This window comes from Musca domestica, unplaced genomic scaffold, assembly GCF_030504385.1.
Source record: "Musca domestica strain aabys unplaced genomic scaffold, Musca_domestica.polishedcontigs.V.1.1 6, whole genome shotgun sequence".
Lineage (NCBI taxonomy): Eukaryota > Metazoa > Arthropoda > Insecta > Diptera > Muscidae > Musca > Musca domestica.
The window spans coordinates 8,813,812-8,831,595 of record NW_026712363.1 but is presented as its reverse complement, the minus strand read 5'-3'; the positions used below and the strand labels follow the sequence as shown (position 1 = coordinate 8,831,595).

At 34.0% G+C, this 17,784-nt stretch overlaps 1 long non-coding RNA gene across 1 annotated transcript; it reads left to right on the top strand.

Moving 5' to 3' along the window:
- The first annotated feature begins 3,840 nt into the window (after window positions 1-3,840).
- Window positions 3,841-5,143, top strand: LOC131805755 (uncharacterized). Its single transcript, XR_009343811.1, has 3 exons — window positions 3,841-4,733; window positions 4,835-4,902; window positions 4,965-5,143. It is a non-coding gene; the product is annotated as an uncharacterized LOC131805755 (long non-coding RNA).
- Window positions 5,144-17,784: the final 12,641 nt, after the last annotated feature.

The following is a 17,784-nucleotide window of genomic DNA, read 5'->3' as shown; positions in this document are numbered from 1 at the left end:
TACCTTTAAAATTTGATGATTTGCTAAAAATATATAACCACTTATACTAAAGTATTAAAAATGGATACTTAGATTGGATACTAATTGTTACCCATGTAGAAGTCTCCAACTACTCTATGTAAGAATTGTTTTCCAAAAAGTATTTCATTACCTCAATTAAATGTCGTCATTATATTATTACTTAGTTAGTTTTTGTTTTTCTTACAACCGTAAACTATGGCCTACCACACATAAAAACGATTTCTTTATTATCGCTTTCAATTAACTTTTAATAAAAACACTAAATTTGTGTCAAATAATTCATAAATCATGACTTTGTCACAATTTGAAAGATGCCCATATTCAATGCTTGGCGTCTAATTAAAAATTCAAAAATCATCCACGATTGTTTGTAAACAAAATTGATGTGTCAAAATCAACGAATTTGGTTTGAACTCTTAGACATTTAATAAACCAAGGAGAAAAACACTTGGTCTGGTTTTCTATTTTGGCAATCATAAGCAAGGTTCGGTTTTAGGCTCGTTAATAACCGCAAATCAAGTGAAATACGCAACAAATAAAGGTGCGTGCGTTTTACTCGCGTGATCGACTCATTTCTGGTTCTTTGATGTGTTAGCATTTCAAAGGTTCAGACACGACCACAATAGACAGAAAACAACTCTGCATTGGGATTAGACACGTTCAACACAAAATACACAACACGCTGAGGGCAAAGCTGTGTTGTTTGCCGTCAGCGTCATTAGTATGCTCCACGCGACATTAACACCTACATTCAATCACTTTGGATACAGCGGCTATGGCCACTTGCGCCGCTGCCATCAGTAGATTGACTTTTAAGGGAAGTTGTTTTGAAAATCAAACAAAAAACAAACTCCAAACAAAAAAAAATGCGACAAAAATAAGCTATCTATCTAAACAACAACTACAAATCTTGAATAATAATAAATATGATTACAACAACTTCAACAACAACTCGAATAAATGTTTATTACAATGCTTTTCGGAATACCTCTCGCTAAGTGGTTCTTTAAGCTCGCTGTGAATCAGTGGTTCTTTGAGGAACCATAAAATAATAAATAAATACTATGTTGGGAAAAGACATTTTTAGCCGACTAAGAAACATTCAAAAGAGGAATAAGGCCATTCAATCCCACTACAAATTTGTTCAACATATCTTAGAACTCAACCCGCGATAGTATGTAGTTGTCTAACTTGTCCGTTTTTCCTAAAATCAAATGCCTTCAAATGAGTCTATACACAAATTATTTGTATCTGACTATATTAAAAAAAAAAATTCAACAAGTTTCCTCCACTCTAAAGCTAACATAGATTTGAACTACGGTCGATTTATATGTAGTCACCGGACGATAAATACCACTTCTTCTAAGGATTGCACAATCTTCAACTTAAAAGAATTTTATTCAGCTATTCAGAATAATCATTTTGGATCCATCATTGTTGTGGAGTGCTTTATATGAATCGGTTCACCAACGTGAATCGGACGTGCCAAAATTCAGTCCATTTGGGATAATAATTGGTGCACAAAAAACCCGAAATCGGATAAGGATATATGTTGGAGCTATACCCAAATCTGAATCGATCTTCACTATTTTAAACACTTATTTCTGAGCTGAATCTGATATATGGCACCAAAGATTATAGTTGTGTAAGGATATATTACACATGTGAGGGACTTTAACACCAAATCGGATAAAACATATATATGAGGGATATAGCTATATCTGAACGGATTTTCTGTTTTTAGTACTTATTTCTAGACTAAATTCTGTCGAAATTCGCCAAAATTCAGTCCATTTGGGTTGAAATTGGCAATTTGGTGCACAAAAACCTGAAATCGGATAGATATATATTTGGAAGTTAAATCCTAATCTGATCCGATCTCGATAAAATTTGACAAAGGTATTTTTGAGCTTCATAAGTTGTCTGCTACCAATTATCATAATTGGGGAGTGCATATTACGCTTGTGAGGAACTTAAAACCCCACATCGGATGAAACATATATATGGGAGTTATAGATATATTTGAACCGATTTTCACCAAACTTGAAGTACTTGTTTCTAGAATGAATTCAGTCGAAACTGCCAAAATTCAGCTCTTTTGGGCTGACATTTCCGATTTGGTGCACAATTAACCCTAAATCGGTTGAAGATATATATGGGAGCTATATCTTAATTTGAACCGAATCTCACCAATTTCAATAGGGTTTGTCCTTTTTCCAAACATTTTGTTCACAAAAATACATGGACAGACGGACTGGCATGCATAAATCGACTCAGAAAGTGATTCTTTTAAGATCCCCAAAAGTAACTATGGGTCTGTCTCGCTTCCTTCCCCATGGTTAAAAAAATGCACAAAGACATAATACCTTTACCACTATGTGGTGTAGGGCGCAAAAAATTAGGACATTAGGAATTTTGGCAAATCCGACCGAATTCAGTCTAGAAGTAAGTACTTCAAATTTGGTTCTCCAATGTACATGCTTCATCCAACATGGTGTTTATATACCTCACATTCGTAATAACTTATGAAGCTCAAAAATACCTCTGTCAAATTATCGAGACCGGATCAGATTTGGATGTGGCTCGCATATGGGCTAATATCCTATATGAACTGAATTTTGGCAATGCGGGCTGAATTCGTCCTAGAAAAAAGTACTTCAAATTTGGTGAAAATTGGTTCAGATATGCACTTCACAACAATGATATTTGATACCGGACATCAGATACAGCTCGAAAATATCTCTGCAAATGTGATCGAGATCGGTTCAGATTTTTATATACCTTCGATATACAACTTCATATGATTTTACGGTCAGCCCCAATTGGATAGATTAGATATTCAACCGAATTTGTCCATTTGGTGAAACTCGTTCCGGTATATGTATTGCTACAATAAATATTTTTATACCCTCCACCTTGGAAAGGAGGGTATATTAACTTTGTCATTCCGTTTGTAACATCCTTAAATATTCGTCGTAGACCCCATAAAGTATATATATTCATAATCAGCATAAAATTCTAAGTCGATTTAACGATGTCCGTCTGTCTGTCTGTCTGTTGAAATCACTATACAACCCACATTATTTGACGTAGAGCGCCAAACTTTAGCAGAGCAATTTGCATTGTGTCTAGGATGGTTGGTATTGAAAATGAGATATACGTTACGGATTTGTCTGAAAATTGGTATTTGTTGGTCATAATGGGTTTCAGCTCCTGTGGCGAAACATTGTATGTATGGGTCCATGATTTGGTATAACCCGCATATAACGGTACCTCCCGATATTCTGCATTTTTATGGTTTTTGCCACATTTCTTCTAATGTTTCCTTTACCCTAAGGTTGAGGGTATTAAAAGTTTGGCCCGGCCGAACTTAATATTTATTTTACTTGTTTTAAATAATTCTTAACGAAGTCATATCATGCACTATACAGCAATGTTATTTGGTACTAGAGGTACAAAAGCCAGCGTCAAAGTTGTTGAAAATCGATTTGGACATAGATCTGATATTTTAAATATACTAAAGCCATGATTCGCATTCAAACAAGGTTCATAGTTGGAAATTCAGAATATCTGGTGTTACCCAGCAAATAATCTGCCAGAAAAAAGTGTTCCCTAGTTCGCACTATAAATACCAAATTTCAGATAATTCCTTTGAAAAATGGAGCTAGATTGTGCAGATGGCCGCCACGATTTTGCTTTAATGGTGTGGTATTTTATCAATAATCCGTAAAATATATTTCGAATCGTAATTTATTTGTATTCTCTGTCCTTAACGTCAGCTACCATTTCTATAGAAGGTCTAATCACTGGCTCAAAAGGAAAAATTCGCCATTCTAAAGAATATTTCTCGTGAAATTGTTCATCACGATTCGCCAACATGATATTTGCCCAAACAAGGGTTAATTGATAACCTTTTGCACAGCTATGACTGCAAATAAAATCAAGCAAAAAAATGAATATAAAAGTTACAATTGTTCATTTAAAACCAAGACGAATGTTAATTTCTGTTTTCGTTTTCTTGTCATACGCCACCGTAGGAATTGTCGGCATTTTATTTGTGTTCATTGGTTCACATCGTGATAATCGTAAAACGTATTCAAATTATTATTAATTTCAATTTTTCGCTCTCTTCTTTAATTTCGTTTGACATTAACGCCATTACTTGGGTTGTTACAATGGCTGCGTCTTCAATTGTACGCGACAGGCCGTCAGAACACAGGCTGCAACCACATTTATGTTGAAATTTTCGGATAGAGATATTTTCCCCACTTTGGCTCCAATAGCTGAGGGCGTATTTCTTGCCACCCTGTATTCAGAAATGAACATACATACCTACAACAAAGTTCAAGCCATATTCAGATATGACAGCGAAAAAAAATGAAAACATTTTCAGCTGGGTTTCTTTCTAATTTATGCACGAAATGGAAAAGTTCAAAATCATTCTCGTCTTTCATGGCACACTATATCCCGCTGTTCGTCCGTCCGTCATTCAATTCAATCGCTTGCCAGCTAGCTCACCCCATCCAGTGTCTCCCGTATTTGGCACATCATGTTTATTGTCGTTGACAGTTTTCTGTCTCTATTTGCTGGTGTTGTTGGCATTGTTGTTGTGTCATTTTGGTTTGTTGTTTTGTATTTTTTGTATTTTTTCTTTTTTTTTTTTTGCTTTTGTTGTGTTGAAATTTAATCGTGCTGTGAATTAAATTGACAACGTAAGCATTATTAAATTTTATTGTTATTATTAGTATTTTTATTGGTGGTGCCTTTTTATTATTATTCCCTCGGAATATGCACACACATGGATGGATGTTAGTAACCGATGGCCAGGCGGACGATGTGCAAGATATGTAGTTATAATGCGAACAATTGTAATGCGAGTGGGTAAGGCAAACAGTGTTTCAAAAGCAACGTTGCGAAATTTTAACATTAATAATCTATTATAGTTTCTTGAAAATATTTTTAGTGGTAATATGGCGCCCAAATATTTTTGAGCCTTTTAAAGAACAGCGGAATGTCCCTATGTACGATATATGCAAAAACAAGCAGGCACACAACTAAGATAGGTATATTAGGTATTAGAATCTGCAAATTGCTAAAAAAAAGCATTATGGTACTATTAACATAGCGAATCGGAAATAAACGAAATTAGGATACTATAGATATCCGCATCAATTCAACTGGGTCGCATGAATCAATACTCTCCATTTTTGTTAAAGTAGTGCACATTTAAAATAAAAAAAATATAAAAAAAAGTTTTAAAAGTCGGGCGGGGCCGACTTTATGCTACCTTACACCCCTTTGCATATTTAGCAGAGTTCAGATGAAAGTTTTATGGGGATTTTGAGAGAATTAAATCATACCAACTACGATTATAGTTATAATTTAAAGTCTAAAGTAACTAATATATGAGAGGAATATCCTCCTGTGAATCGATTTCTACTAAATTTGCAGAGGCAGTTGTGCCTTCTCAATTCGAGCTTATATTACCTATTTGGTGCACAATTAACTTGAAATCGATTAAAGATATATGGGTCTATATCCAAATCTGAACAGTTCTCGATAAAATTTGTCAAAGATATTTCTGAGCTGTATTTGTATATTTCCCGGAATATAGTTGTTACGGAGTGCATATTACGGCTGTGGAGAAGAAATTTAACAAATCGGTTGAAGAATATGTATATATGGGAGCTATAGCTACATATGAACCGGATCATCAAAAGGAACTATGTTTCCTTTTGCCAGTTGTGGTGTAGGTTATAAACAAATCTGAAGATTATAAAACAAAATTCTGAAAAAATATTTCGTTTTTCCCTTTTAGGATCTTATAAACGTTTACTCATATTTTTTATAAAGAAGTAAAATAGTATCAGTCGGTTTTGCCGACAGATGTATACTCCCAGCCTTGAGTTATGATTTTTCAAATTTTTAAACCTCCATGGAGTAGGTTCCGAAGCAATTGGCCAATATCTGACCTAAAACTGAAATAAATATTCCAACGTGTCAGATGTGGACTATATCGACTACATTCTATACTTTATATGCAAAGACCAAAAGAAATGGTCCAATCTGTATCATCTTACTAACAGATCTTGTGTTGATAAGAATACTGAGATGTACCAAGTTTGAATGGAATCGGATGTTAATTTCGCGTTTTATGAGCTTCATGGATATTCAAAATGTTGAGCCTATGGGGGGATGTACCAGAAGGAGAGGGCATATAAATCCCATTTTCACAACAGATCTTGTGTTAGTAAAAATAACGGAATGTTTGAAACATAAAAAGAACCTGAAGCTTATTTCGGATTTTATTATCGTTTTGGATATTCAGAAATGTGACCCTTTGTGGGGCAGGTACCAAAAGGAATGGTGCGATCTCTACTGTTTTTATAAGAGATCATGTGTTGATAGAAATATTCAGAAGCGCCAAGTCTAAATGTAATCGGATGCTAATATCGCGTTTTATGAGCCTAAACGATTTTCAAAATTTCGACCTTTTGTGAGGGAGGAACCAGAAAGAGTGAACCGATATTTCATCCTCACACCAGACCTTGGGTTAATTAAAATATTATTGCAATTTAAAGACAATCGGACTCTTACATCACATTTTATAAGAGTAGTAATTATTGAAAATTTTGGTGGTGGATGTACTTGATTGAGTGGACCGATATTATGCATTTTCGCACGTGACCTAGCACTAATTAGGATTTGCAAAGTTAGACCACAATCGGATTATCCTTTCGCTTTCTGTGCAGTGAATTATTTACTTTGAAAATTTTCGCTCTGTCACGATATCGTGACATATCATTATGTTATAATTTAACAGAGCTGACACATTTTAAGGATTATTGTTGATTTTTATCGATTCGATGTACAAAAAACGCTCTGGAATAGATTTTTGAGAACATGTCTATCATACCTGATATTTTTTTCCGCGTATTTCCGCCATTTTTCGGCGATATCGGAATAACATATGTTTTGTAAAATTTCCAATGCATTTCTGTTATGTCGCCTGCCACCTACTACCAAGCAGAAAAATTAAAGTCCATATGCATTTTGTCCAGTCTTTATAGTTTTATGTCTTTGTATATACCCTCTCTAGGCTGAAGGTATAAAGATTGGACTGACTCGAAAGCGAAATGTTAAATTTTATGAAAAACCTATTGCAAAGCCTATCCTATATGCAGAATGAAATGAAATAGACCCATTGTTCTCTTTGATAATCTTCATAGAATTCACATTCCGTCCGGCTGTCCGTGCATATTTCTAAACATAGAATCGGACTATAAGATTGAGATGGAATTTTACCTATTGAAATTGTTCAGAGTCAGTACAAATTTATATATAGCTCCCACATATATTTTCGTCCGATTTCAATTTTACTGTGGGTGTTTGGCACATCCGAACCAACCGAATTCAGTTATTGTGCACCAAATATGTAATATCAGCCCAAATTGGTTGAATTTTGCACATTCAACTGTATTTATCCTGGAGGCAATACATTTGTCGAAACTAGGTTCCCATACATCTTTTGCTCCTATAAATATTTTTCCATGTAATCTTTTTTGAAATCTTGCCATGCACTCTATAGCAATGTTATTTGGCATGAGAGATACAAATGCCTCCTTCAAATTTGGTAATAATCGATAAACTCATATATTAGTTCCTTGTGATTTAAAATTATAACTGGCATAATCTGTATTCAAAAAAGGTTCATAGGTACGATCTACTTCGCATAAATTCACAATGTAAACGTTTAAACGTAGCTGCATTAGAAATACAGGCCTTTCCTTGCTGATTAAATAATCGAAAACACATATAGTATTTGCATTCTACTTGTCATCCTATCATGTTACAAGTCAAAGCAATTAATTGAGATGTAATCTGTTAATGTAGTAATGTCAATCAAAATTTAAAAATGCTAAGTCTTAGTGAAAAAGTCGCAAGTTCCATTTTTGTTGAGAATTTTAAGCTTAGCAAGTTTTGCTTTTCGATAATAAAATTAAAACCAACAAATCTATCCCCCGATTTTAATGAAAAGTATATTCCGCATTTTATATAGCCTTAAAATTGGGGACATTGGAGTATATTATAGGTTCGGACCCACCGATTTACCACTGATTGAAATTAAAACGACCAATTGTTGAAAGAAAATGTCACTGTTTTCGATCATTGAGTATACTACGAAAAGACTGTAATCTACCAAAATGATATAGTTTCAAAACTTTTTCACTGTGGTCAATGTTTTTCGAATATTTTATACAAACCCCAAACACTGTGTCCCCCAAAACTTCATCCGTAAATATATGAATGTATTAAATATGTACATCTCTGTAGTAAGTATGAACATTTTGCTAGATGAGAGGGATAAAAAATAATCTCAAATAAAGAAGGCAACAACAACATTTCACAAATTGTCTGAATTCATACAATCCAGTAAGTTTTAGCAGCTTAAAAATCGTCATTACTGTCGTTATCAATGTGGCAATAAGTATTTTCGATATGACAATGTTGTCGTTATTATTATTATTTTTATTGAAATCGTGCTGACAATCATGACAGACAATAGTATTTATCATAATTTTAATGGAGCGTCATTCAAATCAAGACAATTGTTTGTGGGGGGTGAGGGGTTAATCAATGATTGTTTATTTGCAATTGAATTATGTGAAAATGGATTTAATCCCACAATAATGTCTGTTCGGGATCATGAGAAAACTTATGCAAATTAAAACAAATTATGGCTACAGTTAAAAGGGCACATGTTCATTTCGAAATCAAAAATCTTTTTGTATAAAAAATATACTTAGATCTAAACAAGTAAGCAAAGGCTATAGTCGTGCGGGGCCGACTATGTTATACCCTACAACTCTACAATATGTTAGAAGCCCCCTTATGTCCACCATTTTGGAAGATTTCGCTTTTGAAATTAGGATTTTGACTAGGGACATTTGCCCAACATTTATGTACTCCGTCGGGCTGTTAGTTATTGTAGTCCATTTCACAGCTAAATATAATCCAATGGTCATCCAAAATGCTAGAATTCTTCCCTGTCCTTAACTCTCTTCACAGGCGTGTCGATTGGCTTCAATTGTGTGATCGGAAAAACATTTCTGTTTTTGGTTAATTTGAACCCCTAAATATTTTGCGTTCATCTCCAAAATCAAGAGGACCCTCTATATCTCCAAATTTAGACTCATCTATATGATTTGCTTGTCTACGATATTTGGCTATATTCGTCAAGGAAATCAGCATAAAAGCCAGAAGTTCGCCTTTTGTGTATTTCGGATATCGCCTGTAAGTAATGCTGGTATTTTTTTCACACAAAATTAGTGGTCCATTGTGCCCGCTGTCCTAAACTCTAACTTTATGCGAGATTTCGTGTCCTTTGGTTTCTATCTATAACGGCTGCAAAATCAGGAACATTTTTAGTTGTTGGTCCATTTCAACGCCCTAATATATTGCGGACATCTTTGAAAACAATAGGCCTAGCCCTTCTGAGCCCAACCCTACTCCTGTGTCAAAATGTTACACTTCTTCCCTGTCCTTTAATATCTTCTCATGCAAAATTTCGTGTCGATTGGTTTCAATTGTGTGATAAGGCCATTTTTCCTGTTTTTGGTACATTTGAACCCCTAATTTTTTTCGATCATCTCCAAAAGCAAGAGGCCCCTCTGTATCTCTGAATTTAGACCCATCTATATGATTTGCTTGTCTATGATATTTGGATATATTCGACAACGAACTCAGCACAAAAAGCCAATAGTTCGCCTTTCTGTGTATTTTGGATATCGTCTGTAAGTTATTTTCAACGTTTCGATAAAATTTAAATTTTTGTTTTTTTTTTTTCTCACAAAAGTAGTGGTCCATTCTACCCGCTGTCTTAAACTCTAACTTCCTTTATAACGGCTGCAAAATTAGGAAAATTTTTAGTTGTTGGTCCACCCTAAATATATTGCGAGTATCTTTGAAAACAATAGGCCTAGCCATTTTGAGCCTAGAACTACCCTTATGACAATTTTCGTGAGGATCAGACGATAATTGCAATCTGTATATAATAACCCCAACCTGTGTTGTAAGGTGAAAAATATTACAAAATGTACACTTGAATATTATAAGTCAAATTGAAAAAATCGCATGCGATAAAAAATATGAAAAAATGAAAAAAATGTCACAAACTACTACAAAATCTATATGAGCATCATTATTGGTATCTTTTTATGCGATTTTTTTAGTTTTTATACTTTTATGCCAAGAGGGCATTCTGAATTGACAAAATTTGTCAAAATCGCTCCAGCCATTCTGGAGATATAAGCATTCTAGCTAACATCCCCTTCCTTTGTATATAAACATTGTATATATTTCGCTATATATAACCGATATATTTACTATCGGCATCTACGTAAAGGTCAGAATTGACTTGTTCGTCTATTTGTGTTTTCGCCGAGACTAAAAATATTCGCGGTTTAATGGAAAATTTGACATTTATTTATCACAAATGCTATGGTCTATTTCAACCACTAAATGTTACCCGATGACCATCAAAATTGGAAGGCTTCTGCCCAGCCCAAAGCTCTAGCCCCATGCTAACTTTCGCTTCGATTGGTCTATAATTGTTACCTGTAGAGCAACTGTAAAATCAGGAAATTTTTCAGTTTTAGGTCCATTTTAGCCCCTAAATATTATGCGATCATCTCCAAAAGAAATAGGGTTCTATTCTGACATTAACCTCACCTAGATTTTCAATTTTGTGAGGATCGGGCCATAATTAACATGGACAGACGGACGGACGGACATACATAGCTAGATCGACTCAGCTCGGCGAGATAGGAAGATCCATATATACCTTCCTATGTGGGAAATCAATATTTCGTGGTGTTACATAATTTTTGGCCCAATCAAACTTATAATACCCCCAACACATAGTGTTGTAGGGTATAAAAATAATATGGGCATGACACATAAAAACTTGTAACATATCTAAGAATTTGCAAAAATATTCAAGTTCCCATTGTATGAAAACAGGTTTAAATTGAAGCTGGCGAATTCTAAATGGGTACCAACAATCACATATTCCATTCAAGAGTTCGGATCTGATATTGGGATGAAATTCTATTAGCCTATTGTCACTAAATTTATATAATTTTTCGAATATAGGTGACAGGACAAAATGTTTGTATAATCCGGACCATTGTATAAATATTACATTGTAACTGCAATTGCTGACGTTTTCGCGTGCATTTTATTGTCAACAATTTTGAATTGTCAATGAAATTCACTCGAATTAAAAACTTCAAAAATGCTGTGTAGATGTTTTTTTAAAGTTCGTTAGTATTTGTTTCTACCAATAAATTTGCATAAGGTTATTTGTTTCAAATTTTTATATACGACTAGCTGAACCCGGCGCGCTTCGCTACTCCTTTCGCTTTTATATGCATTCAAAATTTTATATATGGATATTTGTTGGTTAAAAAATATAAATAAAACAAATTCAAAAAATTTAAAACCATTATTATTATAACGCGTGAACATGCCAGGAAAAGTTGACCATGAGAAAAGCAGGAACATGCTAAATTTAGTCCGAAGGGATTTTCCTTTGGATTTATTAATTTCATAGCAAATGCCAAGCGTGCCGGAAACTGCAATCTTTTTAATTGAAAGGCATTACTGTTGAAATTAGAGAATTCGAGGTAGCAACATACTTTCCAGTAATAAGCATACCCTCAATTAAATTTTTGTGTAGTTTTTATACTCTCCACCATAGTATGAAGGGTATATTAAGTTTGTCATTCCGTTTGCAACACCTCGAAAAATACATTTTAGACCCCACAAAGTATCCGTCTATCCGTTTGTCAGTCTGTGGAAATCACTCTAGCTTCCGAACGAAATAAAGTAGGTTGATAAAATTTTACTCAAATGTATACTATGTCTGCAGGACTTTTGGTATTGAAAATGGACCATGTAGGTTCACGTTTTGGTACAGCCCCCATATAACGGTACCTCCCGATATTCGGTACTTTGATGACTTTAGAGACATTATACATTATCCGGAATTGGCTCAAATTTGGTATTTGAAGTTCGTAATGCATACTACAGCCTATGACAGAAGATTTTTGAATAGGGTTTTGATTAGTGCCAAATTCGTTCCAAATGGTGGAGGGCATTCAAAGTTCGGCCTGGGTGAACTTACAGCTTTTTTACTTGTTTGCTGTTAGCCTTATACCATTGCAAAGGCGTTGTGGGTCAATGCTTCTTAATAAATTCATATTCCAATCTAAAACGATTTCAATATAATTTGACAAAATTTACATTTACACCAAATTCTGAACCAATGTAAATATTATTTGAAAAATTAAGCCACCATTGCGAACTTAATTGGAATCGAATATACGTATCGTGTTTAATGCATCAAATACATGAAATCGGCCAAAAATATATATGGGAGATATATCCAAATCTGAACCGATTTCCATATAAAATGGCAAATATATTGTCTAATCAAATCCCGTCATTTATTCCAAATTTGGAGAATGTATCTGAATTCGATCAATAGATATGTGCATATAAAATCCAAATTTTTGGGAGGTACCTCCGATTCTGATGCTATATCTCCAGTTCCGAGTGGAATTTCAATAATAAATAACCTATGTTACTTTCAGGCCATGTTGTAGTATACAGTAAATTTTCAGGAAAATCTGTTCAACGGTTTTCGGGTCCATAAATTACAAACAAACAAACAAACGTACAAACATTTTCCTCTTTTATAGATATAGATCATCCAGAGTTAAATATATTTTTCCTTAATCCAGAGTTACACGTAAAACGTTTACTGGGGGTGTAACCTTATGTTGGACTATGCCATACATTGAAAAATGCAATACCTTCTAAGGGATTTGCTGTCATTACCCACTTAGAATTTACCCCCATATTAACTTTGGTATAGCCCCCATATTAACTTTGGGGCACTATACCAAAATATGTACCAATGTTGGATTTTTTTAAGATGTAAGAAAGTTTTCTGCCCAAAGTGCCTAAATACAATTTTTTAAACAAATCGATTAAAAAATGTGGTCGAGACCCTCGAAATAGGTAAAATAAGAAGGTACCTTTATATAGGCGCTACTAGGAAACATTTATCGACATTGAATATTTTCTGTGGAGAGGTCATCTACTCCCGTAGAAACCAAGATGAAAAAAAAGGGCTAAATCGATTGAAAAATGTTTATTTACTATATATAACGGTGGATTTTTTCAGAACTCAAATTACCAAAATTTGATGAAATTAGTATAAAAAAATTGCTAAAATGTCAGAAATACTTGAAATGCGTGTTTACCCTCATATGGGGGCTATACCAAAATGTGGACCGGCATGACCCATATGATGATTCTACATTTAACCCCAGGCCCTTTGTGTATGGTTAAGGCTATATCCACATCCACATTCATGTCCTTTTAATGTTTGTAACAACGCTATGAATTAATACCGCGTTTAAGTTGATCGGTATCATAAATATGGAAATTAATAATTATTTTCAAAATATTTCAGATAAATTTGTACATTATATATTTTCAGAATTTTTCATTAAAAAGCATTTCAAAATTTCTTGTAATAGTATGCACGACAAGGTTTTACAAGACATGTTTTCCATTTGTAATTGGAAAGGTAAATTTATTTATTTACCCTTTATGGGAGTGTTTTTAGTCTGCAGGACGATCATGTATTTTAAAAGAATTCTTTAAAATCCTCTATTGAGTGTTCGCGAAAGGTTCTGACAACTGACGCATTGTCTAAGAGATTCTACTTTCTGTGGAAAAACATTGTCTATAGAGGACCACGTTATACGGTGACCCCCATATTATGGTACCTCCAAATTTTCAGTTCGCTGATGATTTATCCTTATTTCTTAACTGAATTGTTAAAAATATATATGTTTTATATAGATGCCAACCACTAAGACCTACAAGTGTGTACCTAGGTCTACGGTATTTAGAGTAAATACTGAATTCTACCTTCTATGGCAGAATATTGTTTTGTATATGTCCATGTTCTTTTTATTTTTTTTAAATTTTTATCACCCAAATGGCTTTCACCCTTTTTCTTTCTTTTTCACATTTTGTCATCAGATTATGTAATGTAACAATGTAATAATCTACATACTCTTACAGATTATTGTCCATATAGATCGTTTTGGTATAGCCCCCATATTAACGTTTTTACACCCTCAGCCATATGGCTACAGAGGGTATATCATTTGATATTTTTAGGTCGATCTAGAAATGTCCATCAGTCCGTCTGGCTTGTGTGCACGATAACTATCCGATTTGATCCAAACTTGGTACATCGTAATGTTATTATCAGACATTGAGTTCGGGTATGGACAATATCGGCCCACTTCTTCTGATATATTCCCCACAAAAGGTCAAAATTTTCTAAAATATATATTTAATATTTTAATGCACAGAAATAGAAAGTATAATCCGATTTTGCTCCAAATTAGCAAATCCTAATATTTATTACGTCAGGTACGAAAATAAACAATATCGGTCCACTCCGTCAAGTACCTCCTCCACAAAGGCTCAAATTTTAACTCTTATAAAATGTGATGTAAGAGACCGATGTCTTAAAATTACACACATCACAATATTTTTATTTACCTATGGTCTGGTGTAAAGATGGAATATATCGGCTTTCTCCTTTTGGTACCTCCCATAAAAAGGTCAACATTTTGAATAACCATAACCATCATAAAACACAAAATTAACATGCGACTACATTCAAAATTGACACATCTCAATATGTCTATCAACGCTAGATCCATATCTATAAAAGAGGAAAATGTGTGTACGTTTGTTTGTATGTTTGCTTGTTTGTAATTTATGGACTCGAAAACCGCTGAACAGATTTTCTTGAAAATTTCCAAGTATAATACAACATCGCCTGAAAGTAACATAGGCTTTACATATTTTTGAAATTTCACTCGGGATCGGAGATATAGCGTCAGAATCGGAGGTACCTCCCAAAAATTTCTATTGATCGATTACAGATACATTCTGCAACTTTGGAATAAATGACGGGATTTGATTAGAAAATATCGATCTCATTAATGTTATGTACCAAACACCATATATATATATGTCCTATTCCAATGAAATTCAGAATGTGTGGCGGAATTTGGATACAATAACAAATTTGAAATCGGTTAAAATTTGGATACAGCTCCCATATATATTCTCGGCCGATTTCACATATTTTATAGACCAAACACGGTATGTACCTCCAATTTCAATGAAATATGGCATGTGACAGATTGGCATATGATTTTATTAAGATGCACTGACCAATAACGCCTTTGCAATGGTATAAGGCTAACAGTAAACAAGAAAAAGAGCTGAAATTTCGGCCGGACCGAACTTTGAATGCCCTCCACCATTTGGAACGAATTTGGCAATTTTCAAAGAAATAAAATCCGTTAAAAATTTTTTTAAAATCTTAAAAATACCGAATGTAAATACCGAATGACGTGGAACTGCACAGACAATCTTCTGTCATAAGCTGTAGTATGCATTTCGAACTTCAAATACCAAATTTGAACCAATTCCGGCGAATAATGTCTCTAAAATTATCAAAATACCGAATATCGGGAGGTACCGTTATATGGGGGCTGCACCAAACGTGAACCTACGTGATCCATTTTCAATACCAATTGTCCTGCAGACATAATATACATTTGAGTGAAATTTTCTCAACCTACTTTATTTCGTTCGGAAGCTAGAGTGATTTCCACAGACTGACAGACGGATGGACATCGCTAAATCAACATAGAATTTTACACTGATCAAGAATACATATACTTTGTGGTGTCTAAAATGTATATTTCGAGGTGTTACAAACGGAATGACAAACTTAATATACCCTCCATACTACACAAAAATTAAATTGAGGGTATGATTATTATTGGAAAAATATTCCTACCTCGAATTCTCTAAATTCAACTTCAAAAGTTTGCAGTTTCCAGCACGCTTGGCATTTGCTATGAAATTAATAAATCCGAAGAACAATCCCTTCGTGTATGCGGACTATATTTAGCATGTTCCTGCTTTTCTCAAGCTTTTTTCCTAGCATGTTCACGCGTTGAAAGACCGAGCTATTTGTTTGTTTACGCATTACAATAATAACGATTTTAAAAAAGAGATGGGAACATTCCTTCTGGTACCTCCCCCACAAAGGGCCAAAGTTTTGAATAACCAAAACGATTATAAATCCGAAATTAGCAGTCGGCTCTCTTCATATTTCACACATCTCATTATATCTACTAACATAAGATCTGCTGTGAAGATGGGATATATCGGTCCATTTTTTTAGTACCTCCCCCATAAAAGGTCCATATTTTGAATATCCGTGAAGCTCATAAAACGCGGAACTAACATCTGATTCCATTCTGAGTTGGTACATCTCAATATTTCCATCAACACAAGATATGTTATAAAGATGGTAGAATAAGCACTCTCCCACTCTCTTCAAATTTCACACATTCTAACATTTTTGCTAACACAAGATCTGTTGTGGAGATCATATTTATCTGCGAACCGTTTCTGGTACCTCACCAATTTCAATACTTTTATCTGTTATAACTTTTACGATTTTTGTACAACTTGATATATTTAAATATTTTTCTCAACAAGAAATTTGGAATGTATGATTTCGCCTAAAATTGGATATAAATGTTCGATGTTGTTGTAATATTGCCCATACCAATATTCTTATCAGTATTAGATGAATTATAAGACTGGAATAATATCTGGTATTTTAACATTTTCTAAATTATTTTCTAAAAATTACCACATTGTGGTCAAGTTTTTCTTACGTCCTTAAGATACCATAAGTCTCTTGAATATAAATTTATCGTTTTCTAGCATTTCTGTCGAATGATACCCAATTTTCTTATATTTTGCCTGTCTATATATAAAATTATATTAATTTTCTTCACATTAATCGGTCGGTTTATCAAAGATAAGTGTGTGTAGAGCACAATATGAAATAAATGTACATATATTTGCACTTAATTTATAACAGCTCATTAGACCAAAATATTATGGTTTTGACTTGTGCGAACGGACAACCTCAATGTGATTAAACTATGTATATGCACAGCTTGTAGGATAAATGGGCAAATGTGTGTGTGTTGATTTCTGAATGTATGTACATATGTTTGTAGTATTGGCTAAAAAGGCCATAGGAGTGGACATTCACATGAAGTTGAAACAAGGCAGGATACTTTAATTGATGACATCTGTATGTAATAGCCCAAGTAAGGACTTGTGTGGATACTGTCAATTCTTATACCCTGAATATATGTGGTTATAATGAAAAGACCGACTGGGCCTGACATCAATTTTGGAGAAAGAGTAATTTTTCACAAACAGAAGACAGCAAGTTAACTCCTCAAAAAGTATAACAATAAATGTAACAGAAATACAAAATAAATATAGCCTAATGGGTTTGTGGCAGTGATGAAATGCTGGAAAGTATGGAGCCCATAGGTGGGCCTTTGAAGAAGTTAGGGCCTGTATCTGTATGGTGATTTTGATTTTTTTTTAATGAAATGATACACATAAGGAATCTACATTCATTTTCGAATCCTCATACCTTAAGAGACCTTTCAGACTTAGATAAAGTATATTAATCAGTCAGTAAAATTTCCATTAGTTTCAACTTTAGATTACTAATGCGGTGTTCCTCTTTTATCGTTCTCATGAGTAAGCAAA